Genomic DNA, 18,575 nt, shown 5'->3' on the forward strand with positions numbered 1-18,575 from the left:
CACCACACCCTCTGTCCAGCCACCTGCCCCCTTTTCCACGCCCCCTATAGACCTGAAGCAGCTTCTTCGTGAGGATCAGCTCTCCATACCCCAACAAGAAGTGTCTAATTCAATAAAGCCCTGTTGGCTGTGGTCCTGAGCCAGACGCCAGGGGGACAGAGTGATGAGTAAGACTGGAGCCATCCCACAAAGACTTTATCATCTACCACAGCAGACAGACCACTGAACAGCTGCGAGCCAAGGACAGGGTAGAGATGGCGGGAAAGCGCCACAGAAGCTGAGAGAAACACGCAATGTATTCCAACTTTACAAAGTGGGGAGGGCAGCGGACTTCAGGGAGCAGAGCCTTTTGAAGGATGAGTGGGAAGTAGGGTTCCCATAAACTGGAGGGACAAGCATTCCAGGAAGAGGGAACAGCATGAGTAAAACCAGGAGGGAAGGGCTTCCCTGGTGGCGCAGTGGTTGGGAGTCCGCCTGCCGATGCAGGGGACATGGGTTCGTGCCCCGGTCCGGGAAGATCCCACATGCCGCGGAGCGGCTGGGCCCGTGAGCCATGGCCGCTGAGCCTGCGCGTCCGGAGCCTGTGCTCCGCCACAGGAGAGGCCACAACAGTGAGAGGCCTGCGTACCACAAAAAACAAAAAAAAAACCAGGAGGGAAGAAACCATGGGCACAGACTGAGGCTGCTGCAGCCTAGGAAGTCTGGAAGGAACCAGGGAGATAAAACTGGTGTGTAAGAAAGTTGAGGCCACACTCTGGGGCGGAGGCACCGTTTATAGTTACACTGCACAAGGAAGGCCTTGAATGCCAAACTGGAAAATTCAGACTTACATTACGGGAAGCAGGGAGGTGCCCTTGAAGGCGTGGGGGAGGGGAGGAGACCAGGAACAGAAGGTTTTCTGGTGGGTGAAGAACTCGGCTTTTGTCGTCAATGTCTCCTTGATGCCAACTCTGGGCATCTGCTCCGCCCGCCCTGCGTCCACGCATGTCCGTTTCCGTGGCAATCCCGGTACGCGACCATCTGCATAGTGACTAACACCCGCCTAAACCGACCCTATGGCGTGTGTGTATCCCCTGGTGACCTCTGGCATTCTCCAGCCTCGCCTTCCGCTCAGAGGCCAGCAGGCACGATCCTGCAGCTGAACTGGTGGCCAACATTTGAGGATTAGGAGACATCACATTAAAAAATCTAAATTTTTCTAGGACGATACTTCTACACGGCGACAAAGAAGCCGACTGGCAGCTGCCCCCTTTAGGCAGAGCACGCAGTCACCGGTTTTCCATACCGTCACCTCTTCTGAATCTCCAAGACTGAGGCTGTCCACCGTCCACTTACCTTTTACCAGGCCACCTACCACATACCCAAAGGCCTCTGAGTTTGCAGACACATTTATGCTAGATTTATGGGCCTAGCAGATTCCTGATCCCTCCAGCCCCAGGTACTAATCCCTCCTCCAGAGCCCACAGCTGACCCACAAGACCCACACCTCCCTCCTTCTCATACTCTCAGGCCCTGGCAGATGGCACTGATGAAAGAAATCGAAAAGCCCCTCGAGAGAGCTAGGCAACAAGCTTCAAAGAAATTCAATATACCTTTATTTTCCCCTTCTATTACCAACTCAACTCTTCCTGATTACCCACTGTGTGTCAGGCCTTCTAAGCAGTGCTCAAGAAATACGGCTGAATAAGATGGGATCCCTGCCTTTGCCAGGTCTGGGGAACCTGGAAAAACTCCAGGTGGACCTGGCTTAGATGCCACTCAGAATGAATGAAATAACAACACAGCTCAGGCGTGAAACACAGCAATCCATGTACATTCTACAAGCAAACGTTCAACACTCACTAGCTAGTAAATAAGGCAGCAGGTACAGCCTTTCAGAACAGGGGATGTTTGGTCCCCAATACTTATTCTCATCAGAAACTGGGCAAGGAAATTTACTCTGCTGCTTTGATCTTAGATACAGAGTGAGAGAGAGAAAAGGTTGGTCATGGCAGCAAAACAGAAAAGAAATGTCAGTACGAGTCCTGTCTTCAGTAAGGAAACAGCCTAGTTAAGGATCAAAACACCGAACCCTACAGATTAACCACGTCGCTACTATGGAAGGAATGTGAACACGGGCTGGGGTCCGGGTGGGAGGCCTGCTGGATGAGGTATGCCAGGGCTGGGTTTTGAAAGATTTTTTAATTGAAGAAGTAGCCTAGGGGGGCACAGATAATCTGAATTCTGTTTGATTAATCATCAGGACCTCCCTCTGAAAAAAAATGTTGGATCTACGATATTATTGAAGAAATAATAGGAAACGTTAAATCCCACTTGAGTAAGAATGAAGTTCAAAACCCCATGGAAAACTCTGGTTCAAGAAAGCCACGGGGGCTTCCCTGGTGGCGCAGTGGTTGAGAGTCCGCCTGCCGATGCAGGGGACGCGGGTTCGTGCCCCGGTCCGGGAGGATCCCACGTGCCGCGGAGCGGCTGGGCCCGTGAGCCATGGCCGCTGAGCCTGCGCGTCCAGAGCCTGTGCTCCGCAACGGGAGAGGCCAAAACAGTGAGAGACCCGCGTACCGAAGAAGAAAAAAAAAAAAGAAAAAGAAAGCCACGGATTTAGCCTGTGAATGGGTTTTCCACTTGGCAAGACAGCCCCTCATCACTGAGTGATAATACAAAGGAATGAATGGACATTCGTATCAGGGAAATTCCTAGTGATTATTAGAATGGAAAGGAAAGAAAAGAGGGAGGAGGAAGCAAGAGTACTAACAACCGGCAGGCACCCTCCGCTTTAAATTCTTGTTTTGTTCAAGTTGGGATGACCTCCAGCAAGAATTAGTAAAAGCTATAACAAAAGTGAATTTCTACACTCTTCAAAGTCATTTTTCTTGGTTGTCTTGCTCTTAATTTCTCCTCCAAACAATGGTCACGTTATAACATGCAGCCATTTGTACCTGCCAAATAAGTAAATCAGCCCAGACCACTGGGACAAAAATGACGACAGCATTTCCCCGCTGCTCTGTATTTAGTCCCGTCTTGTGCCACGTGACCTCAGGCCGTCAAACCCCTCTCCCCAGGCTCCATTACAGCCATCAGGCCCACCTCTACCAACTTCCCCTTGGCTAGCCCTCTCCCCCTGCATCTTCCCCCAGGAAGGGTCCTTGGGTTCAGCCACTTCCATACTTCTTTCTCTCTCTCTCTCTCTCTCTCTCACGCGCGCGCGCGCACACACACACACACACACACACACACACGCACACACACACACACGCGCAAATGAACCCTTTCTTTGCCATGAACCAAAATCCATAAATGAAAGGAACCCAAGCTGCTCCAGCTGAAGCAGGACGGAGGTCTACAAGCCTCTGTCACTCAGTCTTGAGGCTGCCCCTACCTCTACCCCTTACCACAGAGTCCCAGAAAAGCACTATTGAAGCCAAACGTCTTCATCTTACAGGTGCAAAGTCAGAACCCCAGAGAGGAAAAGTGCCAGGCCCAAGGACACGCACGCAGTCTGTTAGAAATCAGGCCGGAAGCCAGGTTTCTCGACTCACCCGACCAGCGCTCTTTCCACCGCCCACACTGCATCTTAATTCCTATAACCAACGCTCACACAAAATCAACCACGTGCCCAGCATTTGTCTAAGGCCCTCTCCACAGGTTAACATATTTAATCGCCACGACAGTCTTAGGACGTAGGTTCTCTTCTCCCCATTTCACAGAGTAGGAAACTGAGACCCAGAGGGATTAAGGAACTTGGCCAAGGTCACAGAGCTGGTGAGTGGCAGAGCGAGGGGTTTGAGCCCAGGCAGCCCCACTCCAGAACCATGGTTCTTAAGCCGTTTGCCAGAAGGAATCACTTGTTGCCTTTAGGCAGAAAAGGGAATACTGTGTTATTAGCCATCTGACAAATAGACCCAGAGTTTTCCTTAAAAAGCAAAAGACCCACAAGAATGAAAAATTAAAACAACAGCAACGATGCTGAAGACTGCAGTGGAAACCTGAATGGGCTAGACCCCCCTCAAAGGCTTCGGTCAGCTTTCTGGCTTTCTCTTTCAGGGTGCTGCCTGCGTGGGGTCGGGGTGGGGTGGTGTGATCCCATGTGAACGTACACAGTAGCCCAAAGTCTTCGGTCTGCTCGCAATGCATTTGTCCTTTGCACACACACATCTTGGCTTCTTTCCTACCCCTGATGCCCCAAACCCTGGGGCTTCTGTACAAAACTCACCCTCCTGTGAAGGGTTCTGGGCAGCCTACCCTTCTACCACAGACAAGTAAAATGCTCCGCCCTTTCTTTAAAAAATAAAAAACCATCAGTGGCTAGCCTGCCCTTTGGGGATCTTTCTCTGTATCTGGGGATATTTCTTCACCCAACTCTGGCATGTGCCCTTCAAAATCAAGTCAGATAATACAGAGGTGAACTGTCTAAACCCCCTGCTTCTTCACTGCTTCATGCACTTGCCCACAGCCTGTGCGTAGCTCATGGGCGCTTCCGCACCTATGGTACCTCCAGAAGCTCCAAGCTCACGGCTGGCAACGGCAGAACCAACACACAGCTTGATTTTCAGAGGGTTTTGAAACCTCTGCTTGCTCAGCTGCTGACCCATCTCGGGCACCTGCGCTGTGCCGGCTGTAGTCACCAAGCGTTTGCTCTGCACCCGGACTGCACCAAGCCCAGTTATGAGACGTCCAAACGTGAGCTTAGTGGGGGACAGACGTGGACAAGGTTCTCACGACCCAGGGAACTCCAGATGTCCTAAGAAGGAAAGGGGACCACACCAAATGAAGGGTTGGGAGAGACAAGAGACATTCCCACAGCAGCAAGGAACAAAGAGCATCTTTACTTTCTGTGCTAACGCCCTCCAACACCGCCACCAAAAATTAGGGTATTTCATGCCGCCAGCCAAGGTGACTGCCTCAAATCCGGCCACTTTCTACATTTGCATAATGGGTCCTGACATCTGGCTACCATTTTACGGTCACCAAATCAGACACAAGGTGGAAACCTCCCCACAAAGCAATATTTATTGTCTTTGGATCATCATTGGCTAAAACCTCCTGAAATTTCACCAATCTCAGCTCTGTAAAACAGAAAAAGATGCCACTATAAATCACAATCGAACCAGGATCTCAGGACAAGCCCATACTTTGTATTTTCTAATTTTCAGATAAATATGGGAACAGTACAGAAACGGGGTGATCTCAGAAACTGTGCCATTTTTACACCCACATGACAGAACCCAACCATTTATCTCACTTTAGTCTACTTACCTCAAATACACAGTTCCCTTTAACAAAAAATATCCCTCTTTTAAACAATATGGGATATGAAGCAAAAAGAACAGGGCACCAAAACAAATTCTTTCCTACAAAATTTATGCTTCCTTTTCTGTCAGCGGTTACACACATAACTACCACCCAGGTCTGCTGCTATGTACACAACACAGGCTATGAATTTTAAAGAACTGCATCAATCTCTCATCTGTGTGCAGTGTGATGGCGCATGCTTGGGTGCTGATTTTTAAAAGCCAATCAACCTTTCTCAAATAATCTATTAAGGTAAAGAATTAGGAAGGAAAAGCTGACAGCATTCAACACCATTGCGGGGGGGGACCCTAAATGCTCCTACGTGTCAGGGTGATGCCTTGGGAGCGGGAACACACTGTTGGTACCCTGGCAAGATGTCCATCACAACATTTTTTCCACCCCTTCACCTGGGTCAGCAAATTTTACTTTCACACTTGGGCAAATGAGTTTGCTCAATGGTCAGCGTAGGGAGTCGGGCCCCTTCCTGAAGGCTCCCAGGCCCACTCAACACTATTTACTCCTCTTAGGCTCAGAAAAAAGAAGTGGATGTTGGTTTTGGCTGGGGGGGGAGGGGGCCCTCAAAAAAAAGAATGTTTAATTTCTGATATATTTAATATTTTTGCAAATCTTTAATTTAGCTTTTAAAAAATTTCAAGGAGCTCATTTCACAACAGACAGCTACCAGATACCTACAAATATGTACGATCTTCTCTGAGTCCAAAGATGTTTCTCCAAAGTAACATTCTTTAGGGTCACTACCTTATGTCAGAATCAGTTAACATGAGAGTGCCAAGTCCCCCCTGGTTTTCAAGTTTCTTTGCTATGGTCCCTGATTTTTGCTTTCAGGGGGGATTTTTTTAAGGGGCAGGATTCTACGCTGGTGAAGCAAGAGGTCTCAAGTCCAAACAGGCTTGCCCCCGCGCACCTGTCCAGCGGGGTCAGGCAGAAGAGGGTGAACCAGGAAGGACGCTTCCTTTCCACTGAGAGTCCTTCTCCACTGCTCTTGTCAAGGCCAAGTGCCCGCCTCACCCCTGCCACCTCCACGTTCCTGAACAGAGGTCGTCCCAAAGTCAGGAGAAGAACAGGGAGATTGGGAGATGGGGAACCGACGGCCTGACCCCAAAGGCCTGCTGGGATGGGGCCTCCCCTCCCCCACCCCACCCCCTCCCTGCCAGGAAGCTGGGAGAGGGGGAAACTCGACTCCGGTGAGACAGAGAAAAGGAAGGCCTCGGCTTTATTCTCGAAGGTATCTAGCCATCCCCCTAGGGCAGCTTCCAGCTGCCATTCGCATGCATGAAGACTGTGGTCAATTTGTACCTGGGAGAGAACAAAGCAGGAAATAAAAAGGCTGTCTGTCACTTACTCAAAGCCGGAGCTCATCAAGCTTAACGAAAGGGAGCCCAGTCTCCCCCCCTTCAGAAGGTGGGATTTGCTCTCCAGCCCCTCCCCTCACTGGCCCTTACAAAGGGATCTTGTTCCCACTTAACCTGTTTCTCCTGTGCCCGTTTCTAGTCTCCAAGGGGACTGCGTTTGTATTTTTAATTAGCTGCTTTTCACATAACTTTTGAAAGTTTTGTTATTACTTGTACATGGGAAGAAAAATAGATCTAAACAATGAAAAGAGAATTCTCCCTCCCACCTCAGATCCCTGGGACCCCACTGCCTCATCCCAGGGGCTTCACTTCTAAGATTCCTCCCAATGCTCCCAAGGCAGGCCCAGGGCTTCGTGCCACTCACAGCGCCCCCCAGCCACATCCCTGGTGTGTGTAATTCGTGCCTGGCACTTTGCTAGGACTTTGCAAAATGGATTCTCGACAAAACGTTTGAACAAAGAATCTGCAGACTGGGGGTGATCGAGCCATCTCAGCAAGGAGGATGAATTTAAGAGACAGAGGGGGCCATTACAATTAATTTACATCTGCTCTCCATGTCGTTCACATATCACAAACATTTTTAGAGCAAGGCACAAGCATCCACGCGTCCCCTATTTCATTTAGCACCATGAGGCACATTTTTATCTCCCCATCTTACAGGTGAGAAACGTGAAGCTCAGAGACGAGCTCGGTTGCCCAGGGCTGTTACCCAGCTGAGTCCCAGGTTCCACTGCCCCTCCAGGGACCACCCACACCAACTTCCTACCCCAGGTGGTCCTTACTGCCCCTATGACACTGATGTGCATTAATACCACTACCCAAAAAGGTCTCAGGCTTCTGCCTTTTGCTATGATAGTGGTAATAGTAAGTTCAGCTGTAGGGTTGGCTGCCTGGGTTCAAATTTTGGCCCTACCACTTAAGATCTCTGGGGCCTTGAGCAAATTACTTAATCTTTTTTAAGCAAATTACTTAATATTTTCCACCTGCAAAAAGGGGCTATCGTCGTCCCCACTCATCTGTATGCTTTGTGCATTCATTAAGAAAATGTATGTAAAGTTTACCAAAGTGATGGGTACAGGAGTCAATGTTCCTATGATGTTCACCGTCTAGCACCATGCAGACAGGGCACTGCAAACGGGCACAGTACATGACACCAGACAAGTGCTTCCATGCTCACCTGCTTCATTTTCCCACGACAATCCAGTGAGGCTGGCAGGGCAGGAATTAGGGGACCCATTTTAGAGATGAGGCTTCTGAGGCTCAGAGTTGTGGCCATGGGATCCAAATCCCCAATACTAAGCTCTTCCCCGCTCCCAAGCTGCCTTCTCTACAGAGTTGCCATGAGGATAATGAAGGAGACGTAGCTGCAAAGAGCATTACAGTGCTCATCTGTCTGTCCAAGGGGGGTCTGCCCCGCTGGGAACCCTCAGAACCACAAGCAGGAAGGGAAGGCTGAGCAGCCCTCACCAAGGAGGATCCACAGCTCAAACCACGCGTGTGACATGCAGGTCAATTCAAGCCACTCAAGACCTCCAGTTCTGCCAGCCCAGCTTCCTTTGAAACCCACAAAACGGTGGCTGCAAAGGCAAACAGAGCTGTCTCTCGGTGGGTCCTCATCCAGAGAGGTACGTCACGTGGTGGACAAAGGTGGAGCCGCCTCCCTGCAAACCAGCTGGGGGGTCTTACACAAGTCACCTTACCAGTATTTTTAAAATTCAGTTATACTCAGCCCCATCTGCCAGGTACTTCACAGTGGCTTCGAATAATACAAACAACACAAAAGAATAAAATAAACGGCCAAGGGAATCGGGATAAGAGAAAAGTAAACGTAAGGCAAATAATAAAGCCAGGGGTAAGACCAGCACGTAGAAAAATATACCACATGGTCAGTTCCCTTCTGCAGAAGTGTCAAGACGGGTCACACACCTAGCTCTCAGGTGCTTAGTAACCAAAGCCAAAGGGAAACACGATCAGCCACGAGATTCTCAGCGCCCAGAAAAAGAAAACAAACCAGTTGTTCTGGAGAAGCACATCTCTCCCTGCCTGATTCAGAGCCTCAGAAAAGTTTCTCCATCAGACCTTCCTAAAGGGTCACAATGGTATAGCAAAAGGTTCCCCACCACAGACCCTAATGTCCCTGCCAGGCAGTTCCTTACTTCCCCAGCTCCTCTTGCAATTCAAAGGCATAATCCAAAAAGGACAATTCAGCCGAAATGGGGAGGTCACTCTACCCCTGGCCTCAGTTACCTAATCTATAAAATGATCCCCCTATCCGACCAGACTGTTGTGAGGGTTAAACGGGATAACAGGTGATAGCTCACATGCCCGACACGCAGCAGGTCCTCTGTAAAGGTCAGTTCCTAGCTTCTACAAGAAGGTAAGTTCCTCCAGGGTAGGCTCTTGGGCGGAATTGGTCATTGATTTATCCCAAGCATCTAGAATGGCCCCTGGTACATAGTAATTACTCAACAAATCTTTGTTGAATTAACCTTCTGCGGCAGTTTCCTGAAAACACTAGTCTCGTGAGATATTTCTAAAAATAGAGATAAACAGATACGAGGTAAAACAAAAATCTGGGAAAAATAAGGGTTTTATATTCGCCTCCCTGTCAGTGTCATAAGCACATGGAACGTTCTTAGAAGTCTTGCAAGAAAGACATCTGTTTGATTTTGTTTAGCCCAGAGTTCTCTAAACTTGCTTGACCACAAACCCCCTCTTTTTCCCCCATAGAATGGGAAAGTGACCCACAAGTGTTCTCGTGACCCTAGGGGACTCTAACTGATCCTAAGAAGGAAAGGGGGCCACCCCAGAGATCAGAGGTGGTCCCATGATAGCCGAGGAACGAAGAGCACCCCCACTCTCCAAGCCAACCCCTTCTACCACCACCACCTATGAACTCTGGAACACGTGGCATTTTTTTAAAAATCAAATGGATCCTTCGGACCTAACCAGCTCCCTCTGTCTGGACACATGGACACTCTGGCTGTCCCTGAACATTCCAGAACCCACTTGTTCAGCAAGACCAACTCCCAGTCTCCTGGCTCAGGGTCACCTGCCTGCCGAGAAACACCCAAGTCAAAGCAAAGCACAGAGTCTGGGTCGGGGAAAAGGTCCTTAACACCCCCAGGGAGCTTTCTTGGAAGAGGGTACAGGAGGCAGGAGGACCTGGGTATGTGTCCATCCAGGAGTCCCTGGGTGGCAGGCCGCAGGGTGCATCACATGTTTCTGTTTAGCTCACTAAGCTGAGAGGCCGCCTGGCAACAGGTACCCCTGGCTGACGCTCTAGCCGCCCGCCCCCGCAGGTGCCATCCCCCAGCTCCCAGAGAGCCAGGCGGGCAGAAGGCCAGGCCATCCGAATGACCAGCACCCCCTCCCCCATGCAAACCACGGCTCTCTCAGGCACCCACAGGGCTTGCCAGACAGGAAATGATTAACGAGTGTTTACTGAGCCCTTCCGGGCAGCAGAGGGTTGCTCCCAGCCTCGGATACGCCCCGGCAGGTCCTGGCACCCATTCACTCATTCGTGAAACAGTTGTTAAGTGTCTGCCTAGTACTGAGCACCAAGCACCGGCCCAGGCTTCTACATGAACCTGGCCTTGCCCTCAGACCCCTCTGTGCTGCCGGACTGCCTTGGCCTGCCGTCCACCTACACAGCCACGAGATTCACGTTCCTCCTACTTCTAGGCACCTAGTCCGTGTGTTTGAAAGAAATTAAAATGGCCTGTAGGTGACCGTGGGCCCAACTGTTGTTTAGCATCACTTGTCATCCACCTTCTGCCCCCTGGGGCTTGACATCTTGAATGCAACCCTGAACTACATTCTCAGCAGCCCTGTGTGCCGGGGACTGGAAGGTGGCTGGGACCCGTGAGTCCTCTGCTCCCAAAGCCCCTACAAGGCGTCTCTCCAACCCCACCTCCCCCAACTGCCCATGTTGTTCTTGCCGCCCGGAAGGTCCTCCCTGACAGCTGCATCTGCTGTTACGGCAGCAGAGCGGTGGCTCCTCCTTTCCTGCACTAGATCACGAGGTCCTTGACTGCAGGGACATCACCCTCCATTCTCGTTCTCCTGGGACTCAGCACAGGCCTTGGCACAGAGCAGCTTCAGGGGACCATGCTGAACAAAGAGGAGTGGAAATCAACACCGTGCTTGGTAGACTTTCCAACAGAGCCTCATAGATGCCAACCTTGAAAACACCACCTTGAGGCTGTGGCTAATTCAATTAGCACCACTTAGAGCGAGGAGGCGACTCCAAACAAGCTGATTTGCAAGGCTGTTGCTAGCAAAGCATTCACAAAAGGAGATAAGAGGGGAAACTGGGGCAATGGCCAGCAATGGCCAGCACGGCACTCACCCCAGTAACGCCCACTTCAACGCTCCCCACCCCACGTCCCCAAGCTGCTGCAGACCTGGACTCATGTGACCCCCAAGAAACCACCTAAACACAAGCGAGGGAAACTGCCACAGCTCTCAGTCACTTCCACAGAGTGAACCCAAGTCTTCCTGACTGTACTTTTCAGTGCTCTCCCCTGAAGCAGATATATTTTTTAAAACTGAAAATCGGTTGATTACTACCTTCCCACGTAGAGGAAAGAAGTGTGGGCTTTCGCACTCTCTCAGATTCAAGTTCAAATCCCGGCTTTGCCACTCCCTCCCCTTGGGATCTTGGCAAGTCACTAGACCTCTCTGAGTCTCAGTTTCCACCTCCGTAAAATAAGACACTCCACCACGGCCTTGGGACTGTTGTGAGGGTTAAATGAAATAAAGTGACAGAAGGTGCCTAGCAAAGTGTCTGGCCCCAGTCTGGGCTTAATAGATGCTCAGCGCTTCCCCTTCCCTGGTAATTCTTCAGAATTGAGCCCAAACAAAGGCAATAAGCACAGTGGACAGAGCCCCACTCTGGAGCCCACTGCCCAGGTTCTAATCCTGACTCCACCCTCCCAGCTGTGTGACCTCAGAAGAGGTACCTGACCTCTCTGTGCCTCATCTGCAAAAGGAGGGTAACAATACCCCGACCCATGGAGGGCTCTCGTGAGAATGAAAGTACTGAGAACTCGGCTTGACACAGAAGCACTCAATATGCATATTAGCTACTCTTACTAACTCCAAGTTAGACTTATTGCTCCTCATAGGTTACAAAAGATTTTCGCTTACATTATCTCCCTGGATCCTCCCAACTCCTCCTGGGGGCAGGTGAGGTGGGGATGAGTTACTGGGAGAACTATGCCCAGCCTATAGCAGTGAGGCTGTCATCTGGCCCTAATGGTGTTTTGTTTGGTTAATTTGAGTCAATATTTTTTAAAGGCAGGTGTTTCAACATTTAAAACTATTTTCAGCTTTTCTTGGGGAAAAAAAAAAAAAGAATCAGAGTAACTGACAACTCTGGTTTCCCTAGGGTTAGAATCCCAGCTCCAACACTGACCAGTTGTGTGGTCTTTGGGCAAGTTACTTGACCCATCCGTGTCTCAGATTCCTCAATTCTCAAACGAGGATTAAAAATTGGAGATACCTCGGATTTCCCTGGCGGTCCAGTGGTTAAGACTCTGTGCTTCCACTGGAGGTGGCGTGGGTTTGACTGGTAAGGATTAAGTGAGGTGGTATTTATTTATTTATTTTAACGTTTTATTTTATATCGGAACATAGTTGATTAACAATGTTGTGTTAGTTTCAGGTGTACAGCAAAGTGATTCAGTTATACATACACATGTATCTACTTTTTCAAATTCTTTTCCCATTTAGGTTGTTACATAATATTTAGCAGAGTTCCCTGTGCTATACAGTAGTAGGTCCTTGTTGCTTATGCATTTTAAATATAGCAGGTGCTGTTTATAAAGCACAAAATACAGCACCTGAATGGACAGTGGTGATAAGCGCACAACACTGTGAGTGTACACAATGCCACTGAACTATACACTTAAAAATGGCTAAAATGTACAAAATAAAAAAGTTTTAAAAAATGTTTTTAATTTTTAAAACTGGCTAAAATGCTAAATTTTGTTATATATATTTTACTACAATTTAAAAAAACAACAAACACACTGTCTGACACATTTTAATATGTTATTTAAAAGTGGGGAGGCACTCGCCTTCAAACAGGGCATCTTCTCTGAGTTGACCAAAGTCCCCACTACTCCCTACTGCCTCATTAACACCACTCACATTCTGAGCTGCACCCCTGCCATAAGAGCTAGATGAGAATACTGTGTGTAAAGGCACTTGGAACACTCTGGTAAGCATTGCTTTCTTTCCTTAAGTCACTCCACTCAAGATAGATGATCTAGTAAGTGGTAAGACCAGACACAGAACCCAGGCTACCTTCGCCCCCAAGTCCAGCTCTTGTCTCACCATCAGCACGTTGCTGGCAGCCTCAGTACATACACGACCACCACACAGGCTTGGTCTTATGGGTCTCTCTTATGAGAAAGCGCACACAGCCCCAATCTACAAAAGGTAGCAAAACTGATCAAGCCCGATAGATTAAATGTCTTACAAAGTGTGCTGATGCTCGTGTGACACTGAACGCTAAAAGGCAGGCTGTGCCTATGTCAATCTCTGGTGTGCCCAGCGGGTCTGGTCCCTGAACAGGCGGTAGTGACCGCCACTGCCCTCTGCCCTGCCTGCCTCCTAGAATGAGGCTTCTGCCTTGATCACCAAGCCCCACTTCTTACTTAAAGGCCCAATTCAAGTCCCACCTCTTCAATTCATTTGACAAACACTGACTGCGCACCTCCTGGATACCTGGCCCTGTGACATGGTGCCCTGGGGGAACCCAGTCTACTTAGACAGACAAAGACACAAGGATGTCTTTCAGGATGTGTGCAGACCTGGTGGAAAGGGCATGGCACATTGGAGGAAACTGCAAGAAATGTGAGCCCACACAGTGTGTAGGTCCAGGATCCAGAAGGTACTGGGAGCTCTGATGGGCTTGAAGCAGCAGATAATTCGGTCTGGTCTGATCTCTCAACCACAGCGCAATGACTCAAGGTCCAAGGCCAGGCAAGCCCTATCTCTGAAGGCCCAGACAGCTCACTGAATTCTTACAACAACCCACAGGCAAGGTACTTCTTCCAAATTACAGATGGGAAGCTGAGACTGGAAGGTCCAGTGACTTGCCCAAGGGCACGCAGCAATTATGGGACTTGGCCTAGGGCTGCCTAACCTGCTTTTCTTTAAACACCACACTATAGTGCACTCCTGTATCCCTGCAAAACATGTTTTTGAGTTGGAAGTCTAGTTGAATGTTTTACCGAACTGGGTTTCCACTTTACCTTATTTTGTAGCCCACATCTTTAAATGTCTTGCGTTACAAACATCTTCCTGTGTCATTAAGCATTCTTTCAAAGCATTTGTGATGACTGCGTAGTAGTCCACGGTTTCCGCAATTCCCCCACTGCTTAACATTTCGGTTGTTTCCAACCCATGGCTTCTTGTTTTTAACAGACCAGCCCACACAAAGTTCATCTCACTGTGTTCTCACAGGGGGGAACTCTGCACCCCAGATACCACCCATTGTGTGACTTATCTCGGATGAGGATGAGTAAGACAGTGACTTTCAACGTTATATCAGCAAGTTTTATTCTAAAAGGAACACTACTCTTTTTCTTCCCCAACTCACCTCCCAAACTCAGCCTCCCAGTTTGGGTTACTCTATTAGATGTAAATGCAATAAATGGGGGTAGCAGGCGAGGACCATCTGTCAGCCAACACCTTCAGGATCCAAGCATGCTCAACCTCCCCTCAGGTGGCCAAACACTGCAGAGATGCCAGACTCCAGCAGACACCTTCAACGCTTCCCCGAAAAGAATGCATTTCCCCTCAGCAGATTACCAAGCACACCACAGAATTCAACCCCAGAAAACCAATTCCACGTCCACTGGAGAAACGGGTCAAAGATAGGTATGTTCCCTGAATGCCTTGTATGCTCACGATTAGGAACGTTACTGTCCGGAAGAACAGGGTAGTGGAGCCAGGAAGCTGGGCTCACACTATGACTAGCTGTGTGGTCTTGGGCAAGTGGCTTCCCTTCTCTGGACCTCAGTTTCAGTATCTGCAAAGGGCAAGGTTTGGATTAGGTGATCCTTAAGGTCCCTTCCTGCTCCAAAGGGCCTGGGCCTGACCAATTATATAAATGAAGAGTGACTGGACTTCATGATGCGAACTGATAAGTACAGCCCCGGACCGACAGCAGTTGCCTGGAGGCAAGAGGGCAGAAACACACAGAGGAAGGATCACAGACCTAGGCCCCCTATGTCCTCATAGGTCAGGATAAGAGGGAACACATTAGGGCTTCCCTGGTGGCGCAGTGGTTGAGAGTCCGCCTGCCGATGCAGGGGACACAGGTTCGTGCCCCGGTCCGGGAAGATCCCACATGCCGCGGAGCGGCTGGGCCCGTGAGCCATGGCCGCTGAGTCTGCGCGTCCGGAGCCTGTGCTCCGCAACGGGAGAGGCCACAGCAGTGAGAGGCCCGCGTACCACAAAAAAAAAAAAGAGAGAACACATTAGATCACTCTCTGATAGGGGCAGGATTCTGACTTAGTCTAAGAAAAAATCACCTAACTTGCATCCCCTAAGCCTAGCTTCTCATAGTAAGACACATGTGCTCATCACACTTAAAAAACATTAAGTGCCTGATTCATAACAACCCAGCAAAATACTGCAGTCAGAACAAGAGCAAGTCATTGCGATGCCAGCACCAAAGGGGAGGTTTCTGTCTTTATTTTCTAAATGGCAACGACAGGCTTTTCACAAAACCCGGGCCAGCTGCAAGTCACTGATAAAGGGGACAGCCAGCTCTACCACTTGAACAGAGAGACAGGCCCAGATAGGAGAGGCCACCCGAGTGACCTCTAGGACCCAGGAAAGCCTCGCTGGCTTTCAGGTGACGTCCAGGCAGAACGAGGAAGGGACGTGCTGAAGGCAGCTGCCCATGCCGAGGGCAGGTCAGCACCAGACTCTTCCTGGAAACAAAGGCTCCAGTTCAACTACTAGGAAAAGTCAATAGTCTCAGGATTACAACCGGGGCTCAAAACTCCCCCAAATGGGCAGGGATGTACGTCCTCCCAGACCAGCGGGCGACCTCCTCCCAAACCTGCCTGCACCTGCTGCGTGTGTCCCTCCCTGCCTCCCAGACATGTTCTAGCAGGTTCTGGTGCCCCCACTTCCTTTCTCCTCTTCTCCTCCCTTCCTCCCCAACCCCCGCCCTTGTTCATTTCAGCCTTCAGGGAGGCAGGAGGCTGGGAGAAGAACACCAGGTTCCAGATGAGGAAGGTAATGTGCAAAGGAGACAAGATCAGCCCAAGGTCACAGAGGTCTCCTTCCAAGAATCCAACTCACTCTCATAACCCCAACTTGTGTTCCTTCTACTGTCACAGCTGCACACAGCAGGTCCTGCCGATGCCGCCTGTGAAACGTCTCCCCTCACTGCCCACCGCGCTCGCACCAGTGTACACATACACCCCGACTCCATCCAGCTCACTGTCACTCTACAGGACTGCTCAGCCTCTTGGCCCCTCCCAGGGAGGCCACTGCTATCACCTGGTCTCCCAGGAGCAGATGGCATGCCAGCCGGCTAAGAACTGGACAGAGCTGGGACCTACCATTTTCTAGCTGTGCAGCATACTTCATCTCACTGAACCCGAGTATCCTTATCTGTCAGAAGGGAGTAGTAACAGACCCTGCCTCATAGGGTCATTTAAAAGAAATGGAGCACATTAAGCTTGCCCTGGACTGGCCTGGTAAAGGCAGAGACACACACAGGTCTCCTCACAGCCCACCCTGCTCAAAGGCTCCAAACACCACTCCCCAGTTCAAAGTCCTCCCACGGTGAAAACATTTGTCCACATAAAAACCTGAGAAATGTTCACAGAAGCATTATTCGTAATAGGTAAAAAAGAGGAATTAACCCAAATGCCCACCAACTCGTGAAAGAAGAAATAACACATGGGATGGGCCCTGTGGTGAATATTATCTGGCCATGAAAAGGCATGAAGCACTGATATACTCCAATAAGGATGGACCTTGAGGGAATTCCCTGGCAATCCAGTGGTCAGCACTCTGCACTTCTAATGCAAGAGGCACGGGTTCGATCCCTGGTCAGGGAAACTAAGATCCCACAAGGCGTGCAGTGTGGCCAAAAAAAAAGATGGACCTTGAAAACATTATGCTGGGTGAAATAAGCCAGATACAAGAAGACAAACATTATATGATTCCTCTTATATGAAACACATAGAAAAGGCAAATCCTTAGAAACAGAAAGCAAACTGATGGTTGCCAGAAGCTGGGGGGAGGAAGGAATCAGGAGTGATTGCTAATGGGTGTGGGTTTCTTTGAGGGGTAATGAAAATATTCTGGAACTCGATAACAGTGATGATTGCCTCTGAATATACTAAAAACAACTGAGTTGGACACTTTAAAAGAATGAATCTTGTGGTATGTGAATTACATCTCAATACAGCTGTTATTTTTTAAATTACCATTAAAAAATATAACAACATAATACAATGGTTAATATATAAAACGTGAAAAGAAAATCCTCCTGTAATGCCTCATGCTCTACAAGACAGAGTCGAAATCGCTCAGACACCCGAAACCTCCAAGCCCGGCCCCAGCCTACCTTGCCACAAACATGGTGAACTTAGCAAGCGTGACCCATCACTGCCCCCAGGATGAGTCCTTCCCACTGCAGGCCTGGGCTCCCAACATTCACCCCCAAACAGCAACCAAGGTTACTCGTTTGGCCTTACTTCTGTCTCAGCTCCTGGCTGGTATTCTGAGGGCTGCCCCATCTGTGACTTGAAACTGACCCAGCAGCCCACCTCACCTCTCCCGCTAAACCAGAACCTCCCAAAGGAAAGAGATCTGGACCGGCCTGCTTCCCTCCTCTCTGTCCCCACCCCTCAGGCCACTGTTGTGTCAAAACCAAAAGTAGATCCCCATGGCTTCCTGTGTGCTAAATCCTTGATAGCAGGGTTATTGATCCTGACATCAGCGCTCCTTAGAACGGTCAGGCTGATTTACAGGTGAGGAAACAAAGGCAGGGTAGGGTAGTGAGAAGGAAGGGAGGAAGCAAAGGGCAAAGCTAGGGTCTGAACTCAACTTTCTCTGCCCTCTATGCTAGCACATGCTGCCGCTTTCGACATATAATCAAGAAGGCCCAGGGCTTCCCTGGTGGCGCAGTGGTTGAGAGTCCGCCTGCCGATGCAGGGGACGCGGGTTCGTGCCCCGGTCCGGGAAGATCCCACATGCCGTGGAGCGGCTGGGCCCGTGAGCCATGGCCGCTGAGCCTGCGCGTCCGGAGCCTGTGCTCCGCAACGGGAGAGGACACAGCAGTGAGAGGCCCGCGTACCGCAAAAAAAAAAAAAAAAAGGCCAGATATCTAATAAGCGCTCAACAATATTTCATTCTTCAGACATCCATCTGACCATCACATAATTCAAGTTTAAGGTTAGATACTGCAGAGCAGGCACCCCTAAAATTAGCTCTAAAAATGAAATGAATACACCTGATTACCTTTGCAATCAGCTAATACCCACCTAGGCCCATCTGGTTTCCGGCTGCACTTAGAATTTTTCTAGGTACCACAAGACAAGTGCAGACTGCAGCACAGAACACCAACAGTGACTTGACATCTTCCCGGCGCATTTTTTTAAATATATAATTAATTAATTAATGTTTAAAAAAGATCACACAGAACAGGCTCTACACAAGTCACACACGGTCCAAAAGCGGTGGAGGCAGCCACCACACAGCCCAGTTGGCATGTCTACAAATGCAAGTATTAAATTTAACATCTGTCTTTAAAAAACGATAACACCCAGTGCCGGTGTGGGCGTAATGAAACAGGCAGTCACATGCATGCTAATGGCAATGTAAACAAGGCACCCCTTTTGGAAAGTCATTTGGCAAGTGGTGTCAAAG

General features: G+C 49.5%; 1 protein-coding gene across 1 annotated transcript in view; it reads right to left on the bottom strand.

The window, feature by feature from the left end:
• The window catches only part of PTPRJ (protein tyrosine phosphatase receptor type J), a 169,368-nt gene that overhangs the window by 130,643 nt on the left and 20,150 nt on the right, over window positions 1–18,575 (bottom strand). The gene's annotated exons all lie outside the window — the stretch shown is intronic.

Source organism: Lagenorhynchus albirostris, chromosome 9 (genome assembly GCF_949774975.1).
Source record: "Lagenorhynchus albirostris chromosome 9, mLagAlb1.1, whole genome shotgun sequence".
Classification (NCBI taxonomy): Eukaryota; Metazoa; Chordata; class Mammalia; order Artiodactyla; family Delphinidae; genus Lagenorhynchus; species Lagenorhynchus albirostris.